A 14,230-nucleotide genomic window follows, 5' to 3' on the forward strand; every position below is an offset into this window, starting at 1 on the left:
AGCGGTTGCTGCTGGCATGTTCCTGTACCTTGGCATGCGGCATTCCTCCCCAGCAGCCATGTCTGCCTCGAGCATGCAGCCTGCTGTAGAGTGCAAGTTGCTACCCTGCCACCGATTATGCCCATGTATCATAATTGTGCGTTTTTTTCCTTGAAAGCCAAATGATGAAGCTAATAGGGTTCATGCTGAGAACAGATGTTCTTATTTCTGCCCAGATGCTGTACATGGCAAGGATTCTCTGATTCTTTTGTACTTTCATTTAAAGTGTTGCTGGTTGAAAGGTTCTTGGGAAGGGCTGAAAAATCATGCTGTCCTTCCAGTAAAGAACTGGGCACAGGTCTTGAGGGGGTGTGAAGTAGCCATCCTTGGCATTTTATAATCCATCTGCTTCCTGAGGACATTATCCTGTTCCTATTTGAAAACTGCCTTTGCTCGCATTTTATAATTAGGCATTCAGATTTTCGCTTTTCTAGTTGTTTCAATCTCAGGGTAATGTGGCAATTAACAATTCTTCCATTTTCTGCTTTATTTCCTCTTCTCTCCATACTTGGAATTCATGGAAGGTTTTTCCTTTCCATTAAGAATGCTGAAAGACTATGATAGTGTTATTCATTCATTTAATATTTATCGAGTGCCTTCCATGTGCAAGGCACTAGTGTATGAAACAGACAAACTTTCCACTTTCATAGGGATAATGTTCTGGTCAGGGAAGTCAGGCAATAAACAAACAAATAAATAAACTCATTTCAGATTGAGGAAGTGCTACAAAAAAGGAGCAAGATGGAAAATACAGACAAATTGGGAAGTGAGGGTGACTTTGTATAGAGTGGTCAAGGAAAGTCAGTGAAGTTGAGGTAAGGGGAGAACATTCTAGAAAGGACAAGTGCAAAGGCCCTGGGGCAGTGAAGAGTTGGGACATTAAAGGCCAGCATGGTTGGATGTGCTGAGAGCATGGGAGAAGCAAGACAAAGTCAGAGTGGATCCTATATACCAGCACCTGGCTAAACTCTACAAGGAGTTCCTTAACCAACACTTGATGGTGGGGCTGATAAGTAGTACACGTGTTCTCCTTTACCCGTTAGGGAAAGATTAACTCAGGCACATGAGCTTAGTATGGCCTGTGCCCATGGTCACACAGCTAGCAATATGGAGAGCTAGGATTAGACTTTTTATCTCTCTGGCTTCAAAACCCATGCTACTAATCAGTGCATGTGTCACCTTGTGCTTTAACACAAGGAAGAATGTTCTCAAATAATGGAAGGAGAATATGTGAGCTCCTTGTTGTTGGAGGTGCTCAAGCTGAGATGCCATCATTACTCAGGGAGGTTTGTAGGCAGAGATGTGGCTGCATGACTTCCAATCCCTCTTCCAACCCTGAGATGTCACAGTGGTTCAGGAGCTAAGGAATTATGGGCCAGCTTGTTCACAGCTGTGGAGAGGTAGAGAGCCCAGCAAGGGCATAGGCTTCTCTCTTCAGATGTACTCTGCATATTTGCCACTCTGTTCCAGCAAGAGCCTATATGTATGTTGTCCACTCTGTTTCATAGATCTCAAACCTGTGAAAAACCAAATGGGAAGCACTGAGATGGTGGCCTCAGAAGTGGGGATTGGCAATGACTCACCTTATATTTTTCAACATTTTCCATCCTGAGCTACTTCTTAGTTAAAAGTACCACAATTATTAGGAATGGCCCTTCTGTATAAAAAAGCGCTTCTTTTTAATTTTCTGAAACTATTGCAAGCTGATAAGCACATTGCTTGATTTCCCCAGTCCTGAAATGGGTGATCTAGGTGGAGAAATAGTGGGACCTGGAGATGGGCACAGATAGAAAAGTGTTCTGGGCAGAGAATATACCAAGCGTAGATCTGCTGGTCTCCCAGACCTGCCTGAGGCCCTACCTTCAGAAATGCTTTCCTTCAGGTCAGAGGGAAGGGACCTCCTTTCCCACATGTTGGTTGTATAAAATAGCAACTGGCATCTATTAGTTTGAACCATTGGAAACTGCAATATTTTTGGTTGAATTGGCTAAATATAGTAATATGGAATAATAGTAATAATACTAGCAATTAAGCAAGTGGTAGGCATTGAAGTTTGCTCATTAGTACTTGGATCTGCAAAGGATTGTAATGTGTTATTTTCTTTGATGGTCTCATTTCTCACTTGATAGCAGAAGGGTGGCTAAGGGAGGGAAAGCATGGTTTTTAATTTTCTGATTTAATGCAATTCTGGCTCTCTGATTTCAAACAGCCTCTTTTATGTTAACAGAGTTCATTTTGAGAAAATATTGGTCCTTTGGGATTTCTTCCTGCTCCTCTCCTCTTTCCCTTCATCTAACAGTGCCACAGTCTCAGAGCAGCTCAGGTCACATTATGGGGCAGGGGAAGGAGTCCTCAAGGGTGTCCCCGGGTCCTTGCTGGGTGTCCCTGGGTCCTTGCTGGCCTTGCCAGAACTGGGTGTCCACCAGTGTGAGTGACTTCGGCAGGCTCCTGGGGACACCTATAGGCTGGGCCTCTGCCTCCGCCTGGAGGCCCTTGGAGCTGTTGCCTCCTCTTCCTGATAGTCTTCTTTCTGATCTTTTGGTTTTTGTAGCATCGCTGAGATCCGTGGGGGCTGGTAAACTTTTAACCGCCTTCTTTCTGCGTGCCTCCATCGAGTGGGGCTCCGGAGGCTGCGCCTGTGCTTCCCTCTGTCCAGGCTTCTCTGCCCGCTTGTGGACCATACCAGATATGCTGGATCCCAGTGAGGCTTTCTGCAAAAGGCTTTCAGGCTTTGCCCAAGGAGGAGGGACCCTGACCTCGGTATGCTAGTAGTTTCTCAAACACATAGAGAGCTTCGAGGAATTTCATCTCCTCTCCCAGCTTCCTTCAAGATTCACTTTAATGGTAATGGGCAAAGAGAAGTGGGGACCCTCCTGGGGGGAGTGGGGACCCTCCTGGGGCTGACTCCTGCCCAATTCCACCCCCCCCTTTTTTTTTAGCACAAACACATTTATTTACTAGCCAAAGGGATGATCCTAATTAAATCAACACTTTGAAATATTCGCATGTAAAATGTTTGTGATAAAGATAATTGAACACAGTGATGAAAAAAAAGCAGTATGGAGAATCGCTCATTGAACTGAGCTTGTTCATCCTCACAGCTAATTCCTGTCCAAAATGATGGAATTTTTACTCTACTTTTTCATAGACCTGAGTACCGGTGACACTGTTCGTGATGCATTCCGCCACTAATTTCCCATCTTCCAATTTTCTTGTTATCGTGCTTTCCTTGCCGTCCCGTTCCTGATGTGGAGCCGGCCGCCGTCTGTGCAGTCGCAGACAGTCTGAGTTCTCCTGCCATCAGCTGCAGCTGCTTCAAACTCCTCTCCCAGACGACATGAAAACTGTGTTGTTTTCAAAGTGCTCCCAGTTTTTACGGCGAGGTTTTTGCCGCCAGAAGAGATGACACGGTCTGGTTCGGCCGCCGCACTCGGCAGAGCCACTCCCACTCCTACGCCCTTCCCGGGTCCGCCGCAGCCTCTGTGCTCGGGCCGGGCCGCAGGGGGCCGCGTGGGCGCCCCGGGGGGGGGGCAGGAGCCCGGTCACGCCGCGCGCCCTCCCCTCCGCCAAGGCGCCAGCGTGTATCAGGGAACACCTCGCCGAGGGGCGAAGGTGGCGTCGATCCTAAGCGGGGACCGCGAGGATCTTCTTCCAAGTCTGGAACGTGGAAAGGCGAGGACCTTCAGACCACGAAGAAGGAGTTGACCCAGATGAAACAGAAGGTGGACTCTCTACTGGAAAGCCTGGAAAAAATTGAGAAAGAACAGAGCAAACAAGGAGAGATGGAGAATGCTAAGTCAGAAGAGGAGCAGAGCAGCAGCTCCCTGAAGAAAGAGGAGACCAAGGTGCAGATGGAGTCTGAGGGGTGCAGAGCACTCTGCTGAGGAGGGGGACTCACTGGACGACGAGGACAATGAAGCTCGGGGGGATGACCGCCTGCAGTTGATCAAGGATGATGAACAAGAGGCTGAGGAAAGAGGATGACAGAGACAGCGCCAATGGCGAGGAGGACTCTTAAGCACATAGTGGGGTTTAGAAATCTTGTCCCATTATTTCTCTACCTAGGCGCTTGTCTAAGATCAAAATTTTTACCAGATCCTCTCGCCTAGTATCTTCTTCAGCACATGCCCACTGTTCTCCCCATCCTTATCCTTCCCATGTTCATTAATTCATATTGCCCTGTGCCTAGTCCCACTTTCACTTCCTTTGATGTTCCTAGTAGTTACGTTAAGTCTTACCCTGTAATTTTTGCTTTTAATTTTGGTACCTTTTTATGACTTAACAATAAAAAGGATGTGTGGTTTTTTAAAAAAACAAAACAACAACAACAACAACAACAAAAAACAGGAGACTCTTCCTGTCTCCTCCTACTTCCCTTCTGGGTGGAAAGAGCTCCCCTTAATGTCAGATCACCCTCTTTTCCTCCTTGATGGAAGTTTTCTGCAGATTAATTTATGTGTTTCTACTTTATAACATTCTCTGGTCTTGGTGGAATGAACGTCACCCTTGCTTGGGAATCAGTGTTAGGGTCCATTTGAGAGACAGTATGCTTGATTTCTATGAAAGGTGAGATAGGTGCCAATCACTTTGATTTGATCCTCCTAACAACCCTGTCTACAAACTCATTTTATAGCTGATGCAACATAGGTGGAGAGATGGAATGATGTGTCTGAGATCATGCAGAATGATTGTTGCTGCAGAACCAGGATTTAGAATCAGACCTCCCAGACTATAAAATGTAAGGAGTGCACATTAGCTGTAACCATCACGTCTGAAATATTGCTAATACTAGGGCACCTGGGTGGTTCAGTCAGTTGAGTGTCCTGCTCTTAGTTTTGGCTTAGGTCCTAATCGTGGGGTCCTAGGATTGAGCCCTGCGCCCTCAGTGTGAAGTCTGCTGGAGAGTCTCTCCCTCTCCCTCTGCTCCTTCGCCTGATTACATGCACTGTCTCTCTTTCTAAGATCAATCAATAAAATCTTTAAAACATCACTAATACAGCACATATGTGTATCATATAAGTGTGCTTTTTGTGGGAACACCATATATTCAGATTCAGTGTTCTATTCCCAGGGCGAGTGTAGGCTGAATGACAGGCTGTCTGAGAGAAGCTACCAGCAGATGGTCGCGGCCAGCAATCAGAAGTGGAGAACATTGTTTTGGAGTCAAAGTGATGGTGAACCATGAACCCCAGAGGCAGGTAGGAAGAGCAGCAGCAGACTTAGCAAACATTGCCAGCTCCCACAGACCAGCTGATGGCCTGTGTGAGCCCAGAATGGAAAAGATTGTCACATGTTGGGTGCCTGGCCTGGACCTCACATCAGGCGGTGAGTATTGTCCATTCTGACCATGAAGGTCAGAGACTAAGGCATGAATACAGTGTGGGTCTAGTTGCTCTGGCTTCTCACTATGCCAACCTGTCAGCCCAGTGTGGGAACTCGGAGAGACAGGGCCTGGGAAGATCCTCCTGGCTACTCTCGCTCATGAGGACTTATGTAAGGCACAGGTGCCATGATTGTTGTGGGCCAGAGCACATACTACAGGACTGTCAAGGCCAATGAGCGAGACCTGAATGTCATGGGTGTAACTAGCTTTAGGGCTTCCATGGGAAGCATCGCTGTGTGAACTCACAATAGAGATGACATTTGACTTGGCTTCTGAATGGTGAGTGAGAGTTTGCCAAATAAGAAGTGGCAGAAGGTATTCTAAAGAACAGGAAACAGCAAATGCAAAGGTGTCAGAGCAGAAAGGTATGTCTATATGTGGGATCTAAAGAATACTTTGTTGCAGGGCTGGTGCCCATTATGCTGTGTGTTCTTGGGAGGTTGTATTTTCTACTCCCAAATGCACTTTCGGACATCATCATGGTGACAAATGTCTGCTCCCCTGCTTTGTCCCTGACTATTTCCTAGCCCCTCCCTAAGTGGAGCTTACTTCTCACTCTGACCTCGGCCCACAGACTCAGCCCACCCTGATCCTTAGCACCAGGCAATGACTTTTGTAACAAAAGAGCTCTGGTTTAATTCTGGATTTTACTTGATCTTTCTCTGGTGAAGACTTCAGCTTGGTCCTCAGAGACTCATAGATAGGCCCATAGCCCCGTGTCCTCCTGGTTTTACAGATCTTCAAACATTTGAGTCCTTTTTTTGAAACTTAAGCTCAATGACTGGAGACCTAACACGTGCTGTAAAATTCCTGTGGTGCAGCTGCCTCTAAATTGATCCATTATTTGTTTAGAGGAGCTACTTTTTTCATCATTCTCTGAAAAAAATCTTGATACTAATTATTTATTGTTTCCAAAATTGCCTCAGTCTCCATGTGTTGGCTCTGAGGTTTTCTCTCAGTTACCACTTTGTATACTCTGTGCTCTAAATTATTAGTGCTAAGCCCATTCCTTATGTGCTCCATACTATATCCACATTGGGAGTCCATCCTCCCTTCTTCCTTCTTCCTTCCTTCCTTCCTTCCTTCCTTCCTTCCTTCCTTCCTTCCTTGAGTGCCTTACTATGTGCTAAGCACTGGAAATAGAGCAGTAAGCAAGACAAAGTCTCTGGTATCATAAGCTTAAGTTTTAGTAAAGGAAGTCTGATAATACCCAAATAAATAAGTCAATCGGCAAGGTATTTAAAGACAAAAGATTGATGTGTTAGAGAGAATCTGACAGAAGGTAGAGAAGTGGTAGTGGGATGACCTCTCAGGGGACCTCTTTTTGTCATTTAAAAAGAGAAACTAAATGACGAAAACAGCTGAGGGAAGCACACTCCAAAAAGTAGGAATGGCAAGAGCATTTGCCACGTGGTGGGAAAAAAAAGCTTGAAGGCTTGCAAGAAGCAGTGGGGCATGCCATGAGACAGGTTAATAGACAAGAGCCCAATCTTGGGGAACAAGGCAAAGTTTTCATATTTTATTCTAATAGCACACTATGTTGATCCATGTTATGTGGGATCTATGTTAGTTAGGATGGATTAATAAAAAATGATTGCATTGGAAGATTCAAAGACTATACTGTGAGGATGGAGGCTTCAGTGAGGGTAAGAGCCACACTGAGAGACAGAAGTGCCCCATGCTTTTGTAGTGTTCAGGAGGCTACAGGGAGACAGCCAGTTTTCTAAATTCTTTTTTTTTAATATATATTTTATTTATTTATTCATGAGAGACAGAAAGAGAGAGAGGGGCAGAGACATAGGCAGAGGGTGAAGCAGGCTCCATGCAGGGAGCCTGACGTGGGACTCAATCCTGAGTCTCCAGGATCACACCCTGGGCTGAAGGGGCGCTAAACCGCTGAGCCACCCGGGCTGCCCGAGACTGCCAGTTTTCATCTTAAATGTCCATCATCAAGTCCAGAGGATAGAAATTGCTACCAACCCTTTAGCCTGGTAGCATCATATTCTTTCTTGAGAAGGTGTGTGTGTGTGTGTGTGTGTGTGTGTGTGTGTGTGTGCGCGCGCATGCAGGGAACATGAAATGTATGTCAGGCTGAACTTCTCATTTGTTTCCATTTTGTAACTCAAATAGCACATTGGCTTGGGTACTTTTGAGATGTCAGCTCTGGCTAAGAACTAGTGCAATTACAAACAGGGAAAAGGTATCAACGGGTCACCAAAACAAAGCACTTTCAGAACAAAAGTCAATATTGGCTTGCATAAACTACAGTGATTTCTTCCAAATTTTATTTAAGAAATAATTTTTTTGCATTAAAGGCATATAACTAACAACAGTGACATAGATTCATTTTGCATCAAAAGAGATTGCGCTCACTCACAAATTTGTGCTGCCACATCCATTTAAGTTATGTAAACTGTGAGGGAAGGTTTCTCTTGCATATCAGTTGAACTGGACCATAAAATGATATAGTTACCTAAAGAATTGTTACACATAATACTTATCTATACAAATCAAAATTGTCTTAGTACAATAGATTCTGAGGTTAAGACACCGACTGCCCTCCATCACTGCTAGCTTAAAATACCGAAGTACCCTTGTGTCTTTATTAATTGACTCTGCATTTTATAAATACTGGAGAGCTAACAAATAACTAATACCATGGGAAAAAGTGAAGGAAAATTAATTCCAAGTGAAAGATAAGAAAAAAGGCAAGAGGACAGGGGTAAAGGAGTCCTAGGCCGGGTGGAAGACTACTTTTTCCCGGCAGCCTCCTCTGGTGTTAAAGCATCAATATCTTTATGCCTTTTTTTGACAGTTGTCACAATTACAACAACTATTATGTAAACACAACATAGACTCAACATAGACATAAACTTATACCTGTATACACACATATGCATGTACAAACACATGCATATAATACATATGCATTGATTACAAAGGCATTTCACAAACATTCACTTATTCATTTAAATGACAGATATTTGAACTCTACAAAGTGCCAGACACTCTTCCAGGTAGTAAGAATATAGCGGTGAACAAAAAAGACAAAATCTCTGCCCTCAAAGAATTTCCATTAATTTTAATAATTCTGGGTTATTCTGTCAGATATTGATACCGTATTTGGCTTAGCCATTCTCCAATTGGTTTTGTGATCTAGTTGTTTCTCATAATTATAGAAGGTCCGCAAATTACGATGGTTCCGACTTAATGATTTTAGACTTTATGATGGTGAGAAAGAGGTACCCATTCAGTAGGAACCATACTTTGAATATTGCATTTTGACGTTTTCTTGGGCAGACAATATGCAGTGTGACCGTCTCCTGTGATAGCTGGGCAATGGCCACAAGGGTGAACAACTCATACACTGATAATCACTCTGTATCCATAGGACCATTCTACTTTTGTACCGTCAGTATAGTAGTTGATAAATTGCATGTGATATTCAACACTTCATTATAAAATAGGCATTGTGTTAGATGATTTTGCCCAAAAAAGGCTAGTTTAAGCTTTCTGAGCATGCTTAAAGTCAGCTAGGCTAAACGATGGTTTGGTGGGTTATGTGTATAAATACATTTTTGATTTGTGACATCATCTACTTTTGATGAGCTTGATGAGGACGTAACTCCATTGTAAATCCAAGAAGATTTGTATTAAAAAATGTTGCACTAAGCATCCTTGTACATTTTTGTTCTATCTGTAGGATAGATTTTTTATTTAAAACTTCTACAAAAAGTTATTCCCCCAATTAAAAGCTTTGAAATGAGTTTCATTATGAATTATGCATTGTGATTAATGCCATTTTGCCAAATCTAGAAAATCATTTTAATAAAAGATTAGGGGAAAACTCCTCTTGTGTTCTTTTTCTATTTCCCTGCCTTTTGCCATATGCCAAAAAAAAATTTTTTTTTTTAATGATTTCCTTGCCAGTAACTACTCTTGGCATAGCCAGAAGCTGAACATCTTGGGGGCGGGGAGGAGGCGGAAAGGAGCATTTGGCTCCAAATTGCATAATTTGGCAAGTTTTCCTACTACGGTAGTCATGTTTTTGCAAGATTCAGTGAACTTTCTAAAGGCTGACTCTCCATCGATAGTTTGCTGCAGCAAAACCATGACAGCATGGCTGCCTCTCTCTCTTGACTCACTCCTCTCTTCCCTGTAGTTCAGGGCTCTGTGGAGGTCATTTGTTCAGGTTCTCTCGCCTAGTGCTGTAGGCCTTGCTTCTTCTTTATTCCTTCTTGCATTTAAACTCTTTTTTGAGTACAGGGGACACACAATGTAACACTAGTTTCAGGTGTGCAATATAGAGATTTGATATGTCTGTACATTACTGTGCTCATGGCAAGTGTAGCTACCATCTATCACCATACATGGCTTTTACAATTTTATTGACTCTATTCCTTAACAGTAGCAAATATTCTTGAGCACTTACTCTGTGCTAGGCACTGTGATAAGCCTTCATCTTTTTTGTTTCATTCCCTTAAGAACCCTACAATGTAGGAACCATCCTTCTCATCTCCCATGTGGGAAAATAAAAGATGAGAAAGCAAGTGCTCAAAGTGCACACAGCTATAAGTTGGAAGATCTGGGATTTTTTTTTTTTAAGATTTCATTTATTTATTCATGAGAGATACAGAGAGAGAGAGAGAGAGAGAGAGAGAGAGGCAGAGACACAGGCAGAAGGAGAAGCAAGCTCCATTCCATGCAGGGAGCCTGATGTGGGACTCCATCCCGGGTCTCCAGGACCACACTCCGGGCTGAGGGCAGCACTAAACCGCTGAGCCACCCAGGCTGCCCAAGATCTGGGATTTGAAGCCAGGTCTTTTGGATTCTGGACCCCCACAGTTCTTTTTTTTTTTTTTTTTTTTTTTAGATTTTTATTTATTTATTCATGAGAGACACACAGAGAGAGGCAGAGACATAGGCAGAGGGAGAGAGGCAGAGGGTCCCTACTGGGAGTCCAATGTGGGACTTGATCCTGGGGTCTTGAGATCATGCCCTGAGACAAAGGCAGATGCTCCTGCTGAGCCACCCAGGCGTCCCTGGAGTCTCACAGGTCTGAGTGCCATGCATCCTGTCTCATTTCTTGTCTAGGTTATGTCTGAGGGTGTTTCATGTTAGAGCACCTTTTCATTACTTACTTCTGTGGCACACATCAAGGCCATGGCCATGGACCAATGCTGAGCTTCTGAGGAACATAATAAGGGTATTTATGATGCTGCTGATGATAATTATGACCTCATCTTCCGAGACAGACCTACTATGTGGGATAGAGAAGACAAACAAATTTAGACTCAGAGACCTGAATTAGAATACTGTCTCTCTTACTTATTGAGCATTGTGACCTTTCCAGGTTTCTTACCTTGGAAAATAGTGGCCATAATAACTCCCTTATAAGTTGTGGTGAGGGTGAGACAGTATGTGGATAAGCGCCCACTAAAGGATACTTTTATTGACATTTCTTATTATTGTTGCAAGTGAAGCAAAGACAATTCAAATTTCCATGAGAATAAAGAATATAAGTCTGAGTTCCTAACTGAAGAGATACAAAAGTTTCCAGGAATTATGACATGGAGGACTCTTGAAAACATTACACAAAGTGAAAGAAGCCAATCACAAAAGGCCATATATTACATGATTCTATTCATATGAAGTATCTGGAATAGGCAAATCTATATGGACAGGAAGTATTTCAGTGTTTGCCTATGGCTAGGAGGTTTAGGGGGAATGATTTGGGGTTTTGGGGTGATACAAATATTCTAGTGTTGATTGTAGTGATGGTTGTTAACACTGAACATACTAAAAGCCATCAAGATGTGTACTTTAAGTGAGCGAGCTATAAGGTAGTTGATTTATATCTCAATTAAAAAGTTTGTTAAAAATAAGTTTCAGATGTCTGTTTAGTTCAAAGAAATTGAGAAATATCACATTCTATCATGTTTATAGTGAATGCATTTCTCAAAGAAAGAAGTGTCTCTTTCTTAGCCATGGCACTTAGACAAAAGTATTAAAAAATACGTATAAAGTTAAACACAAAAAAGCTAAAGGCAAAACAAACTCAGGAAGAGAAGCTAGACGGAAAAAAGTAGAAAGCTGGAAATGAGACTGCCTATAAGTCCACACTGAACCTGACTCATGCTCAGCAGGGTACACATTTTGAGCTGTTTGTGATTCATTCACCCTCTCTTGTGGGGAATCCATGTGACAAATGGCTTCCACGAAAAAGCAATTTGACCTTGCCCCACAGGCCACACAGATGTGTGTGTGGCAAGATGCCGAAGCAAGATGCGGACAATTGGGTACTTGCGGAATCAAACTGTGGTGTCTAAATCCCTATTAACTGACCTATCCAGGTCCAGCTCTGGGTGTTTGGTCTGCAGCAGATGTGAGACCTGCCAAAATATGAGAAGATGCAGAAGTAACTTGGTTATAAATGTCTTATCTTTTGTCTCTGAGAAAAGAAAATACCTATAAAAGTGCCTGGCTCATGTTAAGTCCTTAATGGATGTTTGTGGAAAGTATTGTTATTGGAATGAACCCAACCATAAAAGATCTTGTCTCCCTCCCTGATTCTTGGGTGGTGAATTCAGCAGAAAAAAAGACTTGAACCGCTTTTTGACATAATAACAATTTTTATTTTTGGTGGTACCTTCCACTTTGTAGGGTGCCCCTATGTCAATAGCTCATTTGATTTTTTGAACAGCACTATAGGTTCATTGAATGCTAGACAGTAGTATACTGAGAGATGTCTGTTGTGTTCAAGGTCACATTGGCCAGGGCCAAGACCCAAGTTCGGTCCTCTTTCCAGGACATGTAAGTTGAATTACTTGGCCTAGTTAGTCAACCTAATTTTTCAATGTTTCAAGGGATTATATTGATGCTACATCAAAGAGAGTGTTGTTGGTAAAACCATCACATATGGCAATGATGGGGACTGGCCAACCAAGCTACCACTTCTTGAGGCCAAAATGAAGGAGTGAACTATGCCTAAGGGCACAGAATCTAGTTCCTGTCAGAGAAGGAGCTTAACGAGGTGGTTAGGAGCACCATCACAGTTCTGTTACCTATAAATTTGGGGTAGTATCACCATCATATAAGATTGTTGCAAGGGTTGAGTGTGCTACTGTGTGCTGAGTATTTCACAGAGTGCTTAGCATGCAGTCAGTGCTCATTAAAAACTATATTTTAATCTGTCATTTCTTTTTCCTATTTATTTTTATTTAATCATTTCATTGTCATCCTCTTCACTGCCATTTGCTCGGGAAAATATAGGGCCATATTATAACAGCTGAGAATTTAGACCACTTGTGAGGAGGTATAGAAATAAATACTTGAGGGATTCAGGGTCAGCTGACATGCAGGGAAGATATGCTTTTTAGCTTAAAATTTGAAAACTGAGGCCAACCTGATCATGCTTGTTCTCCCCTTTCTCCAAATGCAATTTATCCATCTATTCCATTCTTCAGACCTTCTTTTCTCACTAACATTAGTAAGCCTCAACCATGCTTTAGATTTAAAGCCCAGGAGGCTTGACCTTTCCAGACATGACCATCCACTGAGTTGGAAAGAGTGGCTGCCAGGTCACCGAAACCATGGGTGAGAAATGACTGGGAAGGGGTGCCTGGGTGGCTCTGTTGTTAAGTGGCTCAAGTCATGATCCTAGAATCCCAGGATTGAGTCCCACATCTAGCTCCCTGCTCAGCAGGGAATCTGCTTCTCCCTATGCCCCTTACCCAGCTTGTGCTCTCTCTTTCTCTCTCTCTCAAATAAATAAAATATTTTTTAAAATTAAAAATAGTAGTAATAAAAAAGCAATGGGCAGGAAGATTTTGGACTAGAGGGCAGGCCGGGCTTGGGATGGATCATCTAGAGGGAATTAAGGGCCGGAGGACCAGGTTGTGATGTGAGACATGGGATTGGGGTTTATGTGAGCTTCAAAGGCAGAGCTGTGATCAGAGTCTAACTTATCCAGCTGAACTGGAAGGCATGGCTATAGTCTGGCCTCTCCATGGGCTGAACAAGATTGGAATTCAGAGGTCCACACAGGGCAAGAAGCACAGGCAGAGACATGATGAAGGTGAAGTGGGTGTGCAGTGGTGGAGGAGGCTGTGGCAGTATTCAGGTTTCAACATTGCTATCTAAGCAGCGAGACACAGGACTTGCATTGAGAGGCTGAGACACGTGAGTAGGCCTCTCAAACTCCCTATCACACACTGAGGTTGTCCCAGCTCAGGGGCATCAGCCCTTTGCCTCCCTAACCTCAGGGCAAACTCAGGCTAGCAGATGGGTGCTTGCCCTCCAGGCAAAGTACTGACCTTCAGAGGTTAGAGCTTGCAGCAGAGGGCTCTGAAGAGAATCCCATTAACTCTCAAATATCCAAATCTATTCTTGATGTTCCTAAGACATGAGAGGCAAATGCAAACTAGTAAGAGGTTCAGACTTTTAGTTTCAGATATTAAAAAGGGCTTAATTCTTTCATTCAAATGTATTTGATAGCCCCCTATTGGTTACTAATTAAATGTAGCAGGCCAGGAGGGGGCAAACAGAGCCAAGATCACCCAGGGTCTCTGCCATCTAGAGGGTGAGGATGGGCCTCAACCAGCATGAGAGAAGGAAGCAGAGAGGGGAGGATAGGCAGAGGAGCAGGGTCTAGAGCCTGGAAGGAGAAGCCAGTTCCCTCAGGTTCAACAGACAAAGACTATGTCCAGTGAGCCAGACTGCAGGGATCAGGAACCACAGAGCCTGGGACACAGAGGCTCAGAGGTTCAGAAAGGGCACTACCAAAGCCCTGAATGGTAACCCCAGCAG

General features: G+C 43.5%; 2 pseudogenes; one reads left to right on the top strand and one right to left on the bottom strand.

The window, feature by feature from the left end:
• Positions 1-2,981: 2,981 nt before the first annotated feature.
• Positions 2,982-3,491, bottom strand: LOC112670170 (fatty acid-binding protein 5-like; annotated as a pseudogene).
• A 15-nt stretch (positions 3,492-3,506) lies between these two features.
• On the top strand, positions 3,507-5,074 carry LOC112670171 (heterogeneous nuclear ribonucleoprotein C-like; annotated as a pseudogene).
• The last annotated feature ends 9,156 nt before the right edge of the window (positions 5,075-14,230 follow it).

This window comes from Canis lupus, chromosome 25, assembly GCF_003254725.2.
Source record: "Canis lupus dingo isolate Sandy chromosome 25, ASM325472v2, whole genome shotgun sequence".
NCBI classification, from domain to species: Eukaryota; Metazoa; Chordata; class Mammalia; order Carnivora; family Canidae; genus Canis; species Canis lupus.